General features: G+C 46.8%; 1 long non-coding RNA gene across 2 annotated transcripts in view; it reads left to right on the plus strand.

The window, feature by feature from the left end:
• The first annotated feature begins 510 nt into the window (after positions 1 to 510).
• LOC114609496 overlaps positions 511 to 11,237 on the plus strand; it is a 68,362-nt gene continuing 57,635 nt past the window's right edge. Inside the window, exon 1 of one of the 2 annotated variants that reach the window (XR_003709534.1) lies at positions 511 to 639. This is a non-coding gene — a long non-coding RNA (uncharacterized LOC114609496). Of the gene's footprint in view, positions 640 to 1,759; positions 1,842 to 11,237 lie in introns of those variants that run through there. The other variant, XR_003709535.1, reaches the window with a different exon arrangement.

Genomic DNA, 11,237 nt, shown 5'->3' on the forward strand with positions numbered 1-11,237 from the left:
CTCCTCTAACTGAAAAGTGGGAAGACCGCTAGCCTTCAAAGTGAAGGGGGATGGGTGTCTGCCTTAGAAAGGAACAGTGGGAGGGAAGCCAGCTGACAGCTCCTGGACGTAGCCCCAGGCTGTTTGGGACCTGTGTAGGACCTAGGTTTCAGTGTGGCCAGAACCCCCAGCCCAGAGCTGACAGTGTGCTCTTTACTAGAGCCATCTGGGCACTAGGCAGCCTCAGTGGCACGCCACCTCCATGTGGTTCTCCTCTCAGGCTTGGTGTTCCTCCATTGCCTGGGGCAACAGGCAGAGGGGCAAGCTGGATCTCGCAGGCCAGGGACCTTCAGACACCAGGAGACCCGGGACACACGCGGACCGCCCGGTGGCGCGCGCTTCTCCCCCTCCCCCGCGGCCGGGAGCGAGCCGCCGTGACGTCACGGGCCACCCGCCAGCCCCGCGCTCCACCAAGCAGAGCGCGTGCGGCTGCCGAGCACATGGACCCGCTGGTCAAGCGGGCTCTGGAAGGCCAGGATGAAGAGAAGCTGCGAGCCAGTATGGAACCCAGTACCCCTAGAGCCCCCCGAGTGGATATCCGCGTGGAAAGGATGTTGGCAGCCCGGGTGACCTCGGAGTCACGGCTGGATCCACCCTCCCGTAAGTTCCAAGTTTATCCCCTGGAAACTCTGGAGCCCAGGGATGCACAGTCTGGACAGAGGAAAGCGGCTTTTTGCATTCCCACGAGCGCGTATTATACTTGCACCTTTCCTCATCACTATACTCGAGATTGCCAGAGAGTTTGGGTGTGGGTGAGAAGTGTGGGTGCAAGGGAGATTTCACAGAATAGCCTTACATAGAGGCAATTCTGGATTTATGCACTTGATCAAAAGCCCATTTCCTCATATCTAAAAAAGAGACGCCCCCTGCAATCAGCGCAGATTTGGGGCCGCTGATGTGGTTTGGAGGCCTCATTTACGAAACTGGAAGTCTGAATCTAGTGATGCTCCCTCCATCCTTGGCCAGCCCTCCTCCGAGACACCCCCTCGGGGCAGAAAGGTGATCTCCTAAAACTCCCTGTGTCAGGAAACTTTCTGTGCTTTTGTATTGCATTCCTGTGTTTGTTGAAAGGCCCCACACCTTCATCATTCTTTTTGGATAGGTTGTTGCTTTAACTAGATTGGCCCTTTCTTGGCTAGTATTTTCTGCTGTACCTATGAGTGGTGTGGCAGAGCTGTGCAGACTTCCAGGAAGCGCAGCCATGAAGCTACATGTGCCTATGTGTAGACACATCATGGATTTTCCTCCTAGTTTACTGGCATGCGATAATCTGTTTTTTTGAGCACTTCAGGACATTCTGGAAGCTTAAGAAGGAGAGAAATCACTTGAGAGTATAGGGAGAAGTGAGGTTTCTGTTTCCTTTCTGCTCTTGTGTTTTTAAAGGGCTGTTGTCATTCTGCCTGGAGAAAGCCATGGAGAAGTGTGGTGTGTGTTTGTGTGTGTGTGTGTGTGTGTGTGTGTGTTTGCCTGTCTTGTCTGTCTGTTGGAGAGGGCTAAGGATGCAGGTCTCTGATGAACTGCCTGTGGTAGGATGTTGCAGGCCTGTTTTGCATATGGGCAGTGACAAGTTTGGGCTTGTTCACTTGCACAGTCCTATGGTCATAGCTAGTCCTTCTAAAGCTCTCGCCAGTTGGAAAGCGTTTATGTTTCAATCCTTGGAACTCCAAGTGGGACCTCTTAGAAGATTTAGAAGGCGCCAAGCTGTCAGGAAAGCAGAAACAACACATGGACTCCATGACTGGGAAAAACCTCGTGGTGGCCTGCTCTCCAGTGCTTGGAAGTGTGCTCATTACCTCTTAGAGGTGAGGATGTGCCTTGAGGTTATTTGAGCTTAACTAGGTTCATGATGAATCTGGTGAGACATTAAGGCTGGGTTAGGGCATTGTGGGCTATCGTGCTGGGACCCCCACCCCACTCTGTTAGAGAGTGACTATACGGGACTGCCTTGTTGTTTTGCCTGGTTAAGGGTGGCTGTTTCTTGCTGCTTTACCTATTGAGTGCAGAATTTTGCATAAAACCAGCTTCCCTTGAAAAGTAGAAGAAATCAAATTGGTCTTTTTTTTTTTTTTTTTTTTTGCTTCTCTGATTCCTCCTGATCTGCTTCTGTGACAGCAGTTTACAGAGCTGGAAAGGTTTCTCTTTTCTGTTGTTTCTGATCATCTGTGTTATTTGCTCTCTGAAAGTCTGTCTGCTGAGTTCTTACCATCTCCATGGATCCAATTCTTTTAACATTGAAGGCTGGTAGGCAGCCTGTCTGGTTGCTGAGGCCTCTGTCTGCCATGTCCGGGACCTTCTGTCTGCCTTCCCAGTCTAGCTGCTTTCCTTAGGCACCTCAGCTGCTGCTGATTCTCTTGAACCCCAGTTACCTTTCGCTTCCATTTTGTGCAAGTGGCCCTGAATTTGTTTGTATTAAGGGCAGACGAGCATTTCCCTGGGGATTCTGAGGGTCTTGGATATTTGTTGGGCTCTACTACATACACACACACGCGCACACACACTTGAAAATTCCATAATGAATATGACCTATGCAGCATTGTCATCCCCTCTTTTCCCTGCAACTCCTGATGTGATTGATCCCTAGCCCCCTCAAATCCCTAACTTCTTTTTAAATCACATATAAACAAAATATATAAATATATAGGCTGCTCAGTTCATTTAACATTGCTTGTGTGTGTGTGTTTAGAGCTGACCACTTGGGATTGGATAACCTATCAGGGACTCACCACCGATTCTTCCTTGTTTGGCAGCCATTAGCTCTTCCTTGAGGGGTAAGGCTTTGTGAAGTTCGTCACATTCACCTTGGCATGTAAACTGGTATTGTGTTGGCCCTCGTTCTTTAGAGTGGTAGCTGAAAGCCAGCAAATGGCTATACTTTGATATATTTTAGAAGCCACGTGGCCTTTGCATGCACTGGCTCGTTATTGTGTCTTTCCTCCTCTAGTTGGTTGCAGGTTCTCACATTCTGCATGCTGCTGACACCCACTCCCCTTTTCTCTTTAATATCAGCTTGTGATGTCACTAAGAGACCGGAACTTAACTTCCTGATGTATCTCATGCTTGTGTTGGCATATTGATTTAAAAAGAGGGGCAGAACATAATCTAGAATAGGAATAGCCAGGCTACTGAGGTACTTCCATAGTTACAAGTGCTTTCCAGGCAAGTCTGATGACCTACTGAAACCTATGGTGGAAGAAGAGAACCAAGTCCCCAACACTGTCTTTTGTCCTCTCCAGGCATGATTTGTCATATTCTCTAGCATGCATTCAGGCATGCGCGCGCGCGCGCGCGCGCACACACACACACACACACACACACGCAGGCACACTAGCTTTTGGAGCTAGGTGTGGTGGTTCATGCTTATAATCCAAGCATATGAGAAGCTGAAGCAGGAGGATTACCATGAGTTCAAAGCCAGCCTTAGCTGTAGGCCAGCTTGAACTAATGTGAAGCTTGTCTCAAAACCTAAATATCCGAAAAAGAAACCAACCAGCCAACCAAACAAACAAAAAAATCAGATTAGCCTCAGTAGGATCCTGCTGACAATTATGTCCGTATCTCTTTGACATATATCACTTCTAAGTGTCCTAAAAGGCTGCAAGGTAAATCCTTTGTTCTGCCACCAGAATACAAGTCATGCCTGACCATGTTTAACTTTGGAGATCTGAGCAGATGAGAGATTTGGGGCAATATGGCTGTAGGTCACGTGAGTTCTTTGGTAGGAGCCATGATGACCTGATTTGCTTTTCTGGCGCCAAGTACTGTAAGGAGCAATACTGTAGTCATAATATCTAATAGGGACAAAGGCAGGAACATGACAGTGACTTTCAGCCTCTTCAGCATGCTAAGCTTATTCTTTATATTTGTGTTGTCCACAACTCTGCAGAAATGCTTGAGAAAATGTCCAGCCTTCATGGATTTCTTTTTATGGGTAAGGCTGCATGTGTTGTACCCTCAGCTGGCCTTGAACTGGCATTCTATCTGCCTTGGCCTCTCATGTATTGAAATAATAAGTGTATCCCACTATATTAAGACTGGTTTTAAGTGTTCTAGATACATTATTTCATTTTAGTCTCCCTGCAATCTTATAATATAAGGTTATTATCATCATCAATTTTTAGACCAGGAACACAGCTGAGGGTCAAAGGTATCACCCCAGGCCAGGTAACTAGGCAGCAGCAAAGCCGATGAGATTTAGATCAGAGCTGTGTGGCCATCTTCAGAAGTCAGAAGATAGTGAAGAATAAAGTAAAAGATGGCTTCGTTCCGGCTGCCTGTCTTTGCTGCCACACACAGTGGGCTGAGACAAGACAGAGGTTCAGTGCTAGGAGGGTTCTGGGCTGTAGTCATGGAAAGGGTGAGCTGGGGCTCGGGCAGAAGCCTTGGGTGGGGAGAGGTGGGAAGGTTCGGGCAGAGCCTATGGTCAATTTGCAAATGGCACTATCCAGGCATCCTGCTTGGCCTTGTGACCAAAATCATTCTAACACTGTGAGCGGAATTGAATTACTGTTGACATTAGAACAGAGGGAAGAGCGAGCTCCTTGATAGCACAAACACCTTTCTCTTTTCCTGATGCTTTCTGAGCACCAACTTATCTGCTAGGGATATTCAGGTACTGATGTAGGGACCTTCATCAGCACAAAGATGGTGATGGTTTTCTTTGCACGTTATCATTAAGAAAAAGAAAAAAAAATGCTGGCTAGTTGGTTGGTGTGGTCTTGGAGTCCATGGGTCCCTTCCTTCTATCCTGACTTCCCTCTTCCCCTCCCTCCCTTCTTTCCTTCTCTGCCATTCAGAATCCATCCCAGGGTATCATGGGATGCTAACAAGTCTTCTCCCCTACCCCAGCTACCCTCTTAGCCCACGGCCTTATTAAGTGTCTCTGTGTAGCCCTGGCTATCCTGCGTCTGTATGTAGACCAGATTGGCTTCAAACTAACGAAGATTCACCTGACTTTGCCTCCCAAGTGCTGGATTATCCCAAAGGCATAGGCCACTACGCTCCGCTTCTCTTTTGCCTTTTGAGACAAGGTCTCCTATATTCCCAGGTTGGCTTTGAATTCCCACTCCTTGTTCTCTATCTCCGAAGTGCTGCAATAATCACTGTCACCACATTCGACTCCTCCTCATCTAGAATTCTGTTACTTTGGCTTGTTTGTTTATTGGCTGTTATTTTTCTTTCTTTTTTTTTTCAAAGAGATTTCTTTATTTTTATTTTTATGTATATGAGTGTTTTGTCTGCGTGTATCTATGTACACCACTTGTACCAGGTGCCTGCAGAATTATAGTTCTCAGTTGCCATATGGTTGCTGGGACCTCTGGAAGTGCAGCCAGTGCTCATCACCACCAACTTGTCTCTTCAGCACCAGTTAAGTGTTTTAGAAGCCAAAGCGCTGTATGTGCCGGCTAAGTGAGCTGCAGCCCCAGCAATTGATTGCCTCCTGTTTTGATTGGTGGTGGGTGAGGCGTGGGGTGCTGTTCTAATTACCTACTTCTCTTCCTTCATTGACCTTAAACTTCTTGCAAGTAGGATATCTGGTGTCTACACAGCCCTGGGCCTGTTGGGAACAAGGTTACATGGAAGAACTGCTTCCCTCCTTCCCACCCCTCCCCCCAAGTAAAGGGGAAACTGCTGTCTCTCCTGTTAGTGCCTATCAATTGTGAAACAGTTTGGCAGGTTGGGAAGTGAGGCCTGGCCTCCAAGGGAAGGACACTTCAAAAAGGAGGAGACAGCCAGAGAGCTGCAAGATGCAGCTGGGGCCATATAAAGGCCTATATAGCTCCCAGGTACTTTTGAGCAATTATATCACCTCAGTTTCTGTATCTGTAAAATGGGGTGATAAAGCACTGACTGAGCTGCTGTAAGGAAGGAAGGATCATCAGGGAGAGACCTTAAAGGGCAGAGGGTCTGGAACCAGCCACAGTTCCATTCTGGGTCCAAACATGGGTCGTGAGATGGCAATGGCTTCCCCACAGCCGTTCATCAGCATCAGAAAGCAGCTCTGGCTGGAATAAAATCTGAGGAGAAAGCGAGTAGGCAGCAGAACAGTCACCCGAAATGCAGAGACTGGAGTGTGCAGCCTCAAAGGTCAGACTGCCTTGCACACAGCCACGGGGAGCTCACTGGGCTAGCATGTCTTCAGCTACGGCATCAGGAGGACAGTGGTTCTGCCCACTGAGGAACGGTGTCCAGCTCTCAGTGCAGCAGTTAGCCCTTGACTGAAAGCCTCGCCATTGTTTATTATTCTTTAGGCCCGTTTGCTTGGTGAATCAGCCCTGCCATTTGCTCGCTGCTCTTTCGAGCATGGATCGAGTGACTCATTTATTAACTGGGCACATGCTGGGTGCCAGGCACTAGGCCTAGCCGCTGGAGAACTAGCAAGAGCAAGAGGACAAAAATATCTACCCTCGTATGGCTTCCATTTTCATCAAGGTCACTCAAGAGAACAGAGTGGAGGGAGGGCAAGCGTGAGGGGGAGGCATGATGTCAATACCCCATGGGCCTAGCATCCTCTGCTCAATAGCTGTGGGCTGCTCAGCGTGTGCCCGGGCAGGCCTGGCACACAGTGGGCACCACGTAAGTAGTATTTGCCGTGTTTATCATTGCTATCCTGTTTCTTAAGTGGCTGCCTAATAAAATGTCCATATTCTGTTCTCTGAGTTCCTTTAGGGAGTTGTACTTCCCTTTATAATCTTTGCCTGGTTTGTTTTTTTGAGTGGTCTGCATATGTGTCTGTCTTTCCCCAGTAAATGGTTAAACCCTGTGAGGCTGAAGACTCACCCTCGTTCATTCTGCCTTTCATTTTCATGCACATGGGATGTATGCACTGCAGGCTGAGTCTATTCCAGTATATTTCTGAAATACCAGAACTTATAATATAGCAAGGTGAGACAGGTGAGGAATTCAGCATATAGTAATGATGTTTACGGTGTCTGTGAGGATCACAATTGCTTGGAGCCTAGGCGAGGAACGTTAGCATCTGGAGGGCTGGAGTGGAGTTGGCTGCAGAAGGAAGCTCTTGGGATAAAGCAATTCCACAGAGAAGCTGATGCCAAGCCATCCTATGGGCTGAGGAACTTGTGTACTAGCGTGGCCTGTGCATTTTAGGCCCTGGGGAGAGGTCAGATAGGCTCCAGGGTCAGTGAGGGGTGAGACTTGGGAGCCGTAGAAGAGTGGAAAGGGCCCAAGGACAGTCAGGTGACAGCAATTGAAACAGAAAGCAGAGGCACATGCTACTCATAATGCCTTTCAGAAACTGCAAAAGCGCTTATTTGTGTACGTGGAGGTGGATGAATGGAAGTGTATTTGAGCACGGTGTGTGTGTGTGTGTGTGTGTGTGTGTGTGTGTGTGTTGCACATAGAAGCCAGACAACATTCCTGGAGTGCAACCCACCTGTTGTTTGTTTAAGACAGGATGTCTCAGTGGCCTGGAGTTCATTGGCTAGGCTACAAACAGGCCGCTCTTGTGTTGGTCCTGAGGGTTGCATTTAGGTTATGGATGCAAGGCCATCACTTTACCGACTGAACCCTTTCTCCAATCCTCTCTCTCTTCCTGAGACCAGGTCTCATTATGTATATTGATCAGGCTGGAAATCACTATGTCACCCAGGCTGGCTTGGGAACCCTCCATTTAGAGGCTGGGATTATACACTTGTACCAGGGCTTCTGGATTTGAAAGCTGTTTATCGCTGGGCAGTGGTGGTGCACGCCTTTAATCCCAGCACTTGGGAGGCAGAGGCAGGTGGATTTCTGAGTTCGAGGCCAACCTGGTCTACAGAGTGAGTTCCAGGACAGCCAGGGCTACACAGAGAAACCCTGTTTCAAAAAACCAAAGGAAAAAAAAAAACCCAAAAAAAACAAAAACAAAGGAAAGCTGTTTACCTTTTACCCAGTGGTTCACTGGAAAATTTTAGATGGCAATACAATTCCATTCAACTTAGCTTTGGAGATAAAAAGAAAGTAAATGAGACTGGGTGAGGGGAGCAACTGGAAGCGGAGTGTAAGGAGCCAGTAGACACACACTGTAAGTAAGCACTTCTCTAGGCTGTGAGCTCTTGATGGGGCTACAGGAGTGGGCTGCTGAATCTTCCCTGGAGATCCCAGCACGTAAAACTCCACCATCCAGTCCAGTAGCCTTCTGTGCCCAGAATATTTGAAACGAACTTGGAATGTGCTCTGTTAAATACATAGACTTTTGAAAGCATACCCGAAAAGGGATGTAAAATCTGAGCCAATCTAGTTTAGAATGTTGATCATATATTGAAGGGGTAACATTTTAGGTTGCCTTGGGTTAGGCGCAATATGTTTTTAAACGTCGTTTCATCTGTTTCGTAGCTTTATTTATTGTGGCTACTGGGAAATCTAAAACTATACCTGGTGATATTTCCATGAGACAGGTCTGAGATCTGGGAGGCATTCAGTGGACAGTGTGAGGGGCAGGCAACGGATTCTGCAAAGAGAAGAACCCTTACCTTTTTTCAAGACTTTCAGGAGGCTTGATGTAGCTGTTTTCGGTTGCTTACTGGGCATGCCTTAGGCCCAGCCTTGACCTCTATCTAACACAGATGAGCCAAACATACCAGTAATTCCCGAAGCTAGGAAGTAGAAGTGGAGGAAGGTTCAAGGTCATGCCCATTTACAAATCGAATTTGTGGCTAGTCTGGAATACAGAAGTCTCTATCCAAAAATAAGACAAACCAAAACAAAAATTAAAAATCCTTCCCGGGGAGAGAAGAAGAAAGGTGAAGGTAACTGCTGGCACATTTGAGGGGAGAAAGCAAGCGGGTGGATGGGACCATAGCCATGGATCTGCTGCTACAGAGGAGTCTGGACCAGGACACGGAGAGACGCAGCTGGACTCCTCCTGCTAGGACTGACTATTGAGCAGCCAGGTCCTTGGGTCATGGGGTGTTGAAGGGAGACAGGAAGTGAAATGTCTGTGGGGAAGTAAGAGAGTGGAGAGCTGTCTAGATCAACAGTGGTCAGGCCAATTGGTGTGGGGCCATCAACATGGAACCTTTTAGTTTTGTTTTTCCAAGACAGGATTTCTCTGTGTATTCTTGACTGTCCTGGAACTCACTCTGTAGATTAGGCTGCCCTTGACCTCAGAGATCCTCCTGCCTCTGCTTCTCAAGTGATAGGATCAAAGGTGTGCACCACTGCCACTTGGCTAAAATGGAACCTTTTAAATGTCTCAGCAGGGAACAACGTCCAAGATTGATATTTATTTATTTATAGTTTTTTGTTTGTTTGTTTGTTTTGTTTTTCAAGACAGGGTTTCTCTGTGTAGTAGTCCTGGCTGTCCTGGAACTCACTCTGTATACCAGGCCGGCCTCGAACTCAGAAATCCGCCTGCCTCTGCCTCCCAAGTGCTGGGATTAAAGGCGTGCACCACCACAGCCCGGCAATTTTCTTTATCAAAGAAGGATGAACTTTTCAGAATCAGGAGGGCTGGGGACAGCTCAGTGCTAGAAAGCTCTCCTAGCATTCTCAAGATCCTGAGTACAAGCCCCTGTAAACACCACCCCTACCAGGGAGGACAAGGAGGGAGAGAGGAAAAGTCTGTGTGGGAGGAGGAATCATTTCTGGAGTTCGGGGCTTGGCAGTAGAGTATGCACACGTCATGGATAAGGCCCTGTATGGATTTGCTTACCAGCACCTCCCTCTGGTAATCCACTCCCACCGAAAACAGACATTAAAATTGAAATTTTTCTTCAGTTGAGTGTGATTAATATTATCTTGGTTTTGTCTCTCTGTTGTTGCTTTTGTCTTAGATAGTTATATTTACCGTGTACATGCTGAGCGGCTGGCTTCTTGCTTTGTTGCTGCTTGGTCATGCACGGTCCTGAATACACCTGTGTGTTGCTCACCTGACTTTACTGGCTAAGTAGTATCTCTGGTCAGTGGCTATTTCATTCTTTTTTTTTTTTTTAGGTTTTTCGAGACAGGGTTTTGTCTGTGTAGTCCTGGCTGTCTTGGAACTCACTCTGTAGACCAGGCTAGCCTTGAACTCTCGAACTCAGAAATCCTCTGCCTCCCAAGTGCTGGGATTAAAGGCGTGCGCCACCACCGCCCAGCGTGGCTATTTCATTCTTTAATCCCTCCTTTGATTTGATTCATTTTATTTAGTTACTGAGCTTTATAAACACTTATATAGATTGATTTTGATTTTTCTGTCCTTGACAAATCATATGGCAAGGGTTTCTGGATTCTAGCATCTAAGGATTTTTAGAATTTTAGATACATTTACTGTTTTGTGGAGACATGCAATGTTGTTCTTTCTATGATCTTCTAACTTATCTTAAATGTTTAGTGAGTTACTTGCTGGAAACAAATTTATCATATGCACCCTCTTTTCCCTCTCTCTCTCTCTCTCTCTCTCTCTCTCTCTCTCTCTCTCTCTCTCTCTCAGATAAAATTTTCTAATGTACCCTAGGCTAGCCTCAAGCTCCTTATGAATACTAGGCTAGCTAAACACTTAACGATCTTCCTGCCACAGCCTCCCCAATTGTACACCTCCCAGACCTGCACCACTTCACACCTAGCTCCTGGATTTTTCTTCACCCTCTTTTCACCAGCCGATATTTAGAGATACCCATCATGTGCAAAGCGCACGGCTAGACCTTGCTTACTAAGGAGTGCTCAAAGACACTGTGGTCTTGATACTTAGGGGACTTATTGTGTGTAAGAGAGACAAGCGAGGAAGTATATGCGTATAAGCCACATTATTGTAAAGAACAAGTGATATGAGTCGGGAGGGCTGATGGCAAGGGAAGAAGACTTTGATACTGAAGTGCTGTGTGAGTAATTGAGGCAGAGGTCAGACACTGAGGCTAGAAGTTAACTAGAACACAGAAGACAAGCCTGATAAAAACAACACCTTGATATTAAAGAGAAATAGCGCACCTAGGATTGTAGGTAGTAAAGGCTTTTTAGATGGCCAATCCTCATGACCTGCTTTAGTCTCTGGCTCCAGGACGTGCAAGGTGGAAGGCGAGAACTGATTGTTCTAATTTGTCTTCTGACCTCTACATGAATGCTATGGTCCAAACCCTCCTGCCAGTGATACCTAAAGGTAAATAAAATAAAACTATGACTTGGAAGATAAAGTGTCTGCAATATATTACAAATATTGCTATCTGTCTATCTATCTACCTATCTATCTATCTATCTATCTATCTATCTATCTATCTATCTATCTA

This window comes from Grammomys surdaster, unplaced genomic scaffold (genome assembly GCF_004785775.1).
Source record: "Grammomys surdaster isolate TR1022 unplaced genomic scaffold, NIH_TR_1.0 125974, whole genome shotgun sequence".
Lineage (NCBI taxonomy): Eukaryota > Metazoa > Chordata > Mammalia > Rodentia > Muridae > Grammomys > Grammomys surdaster.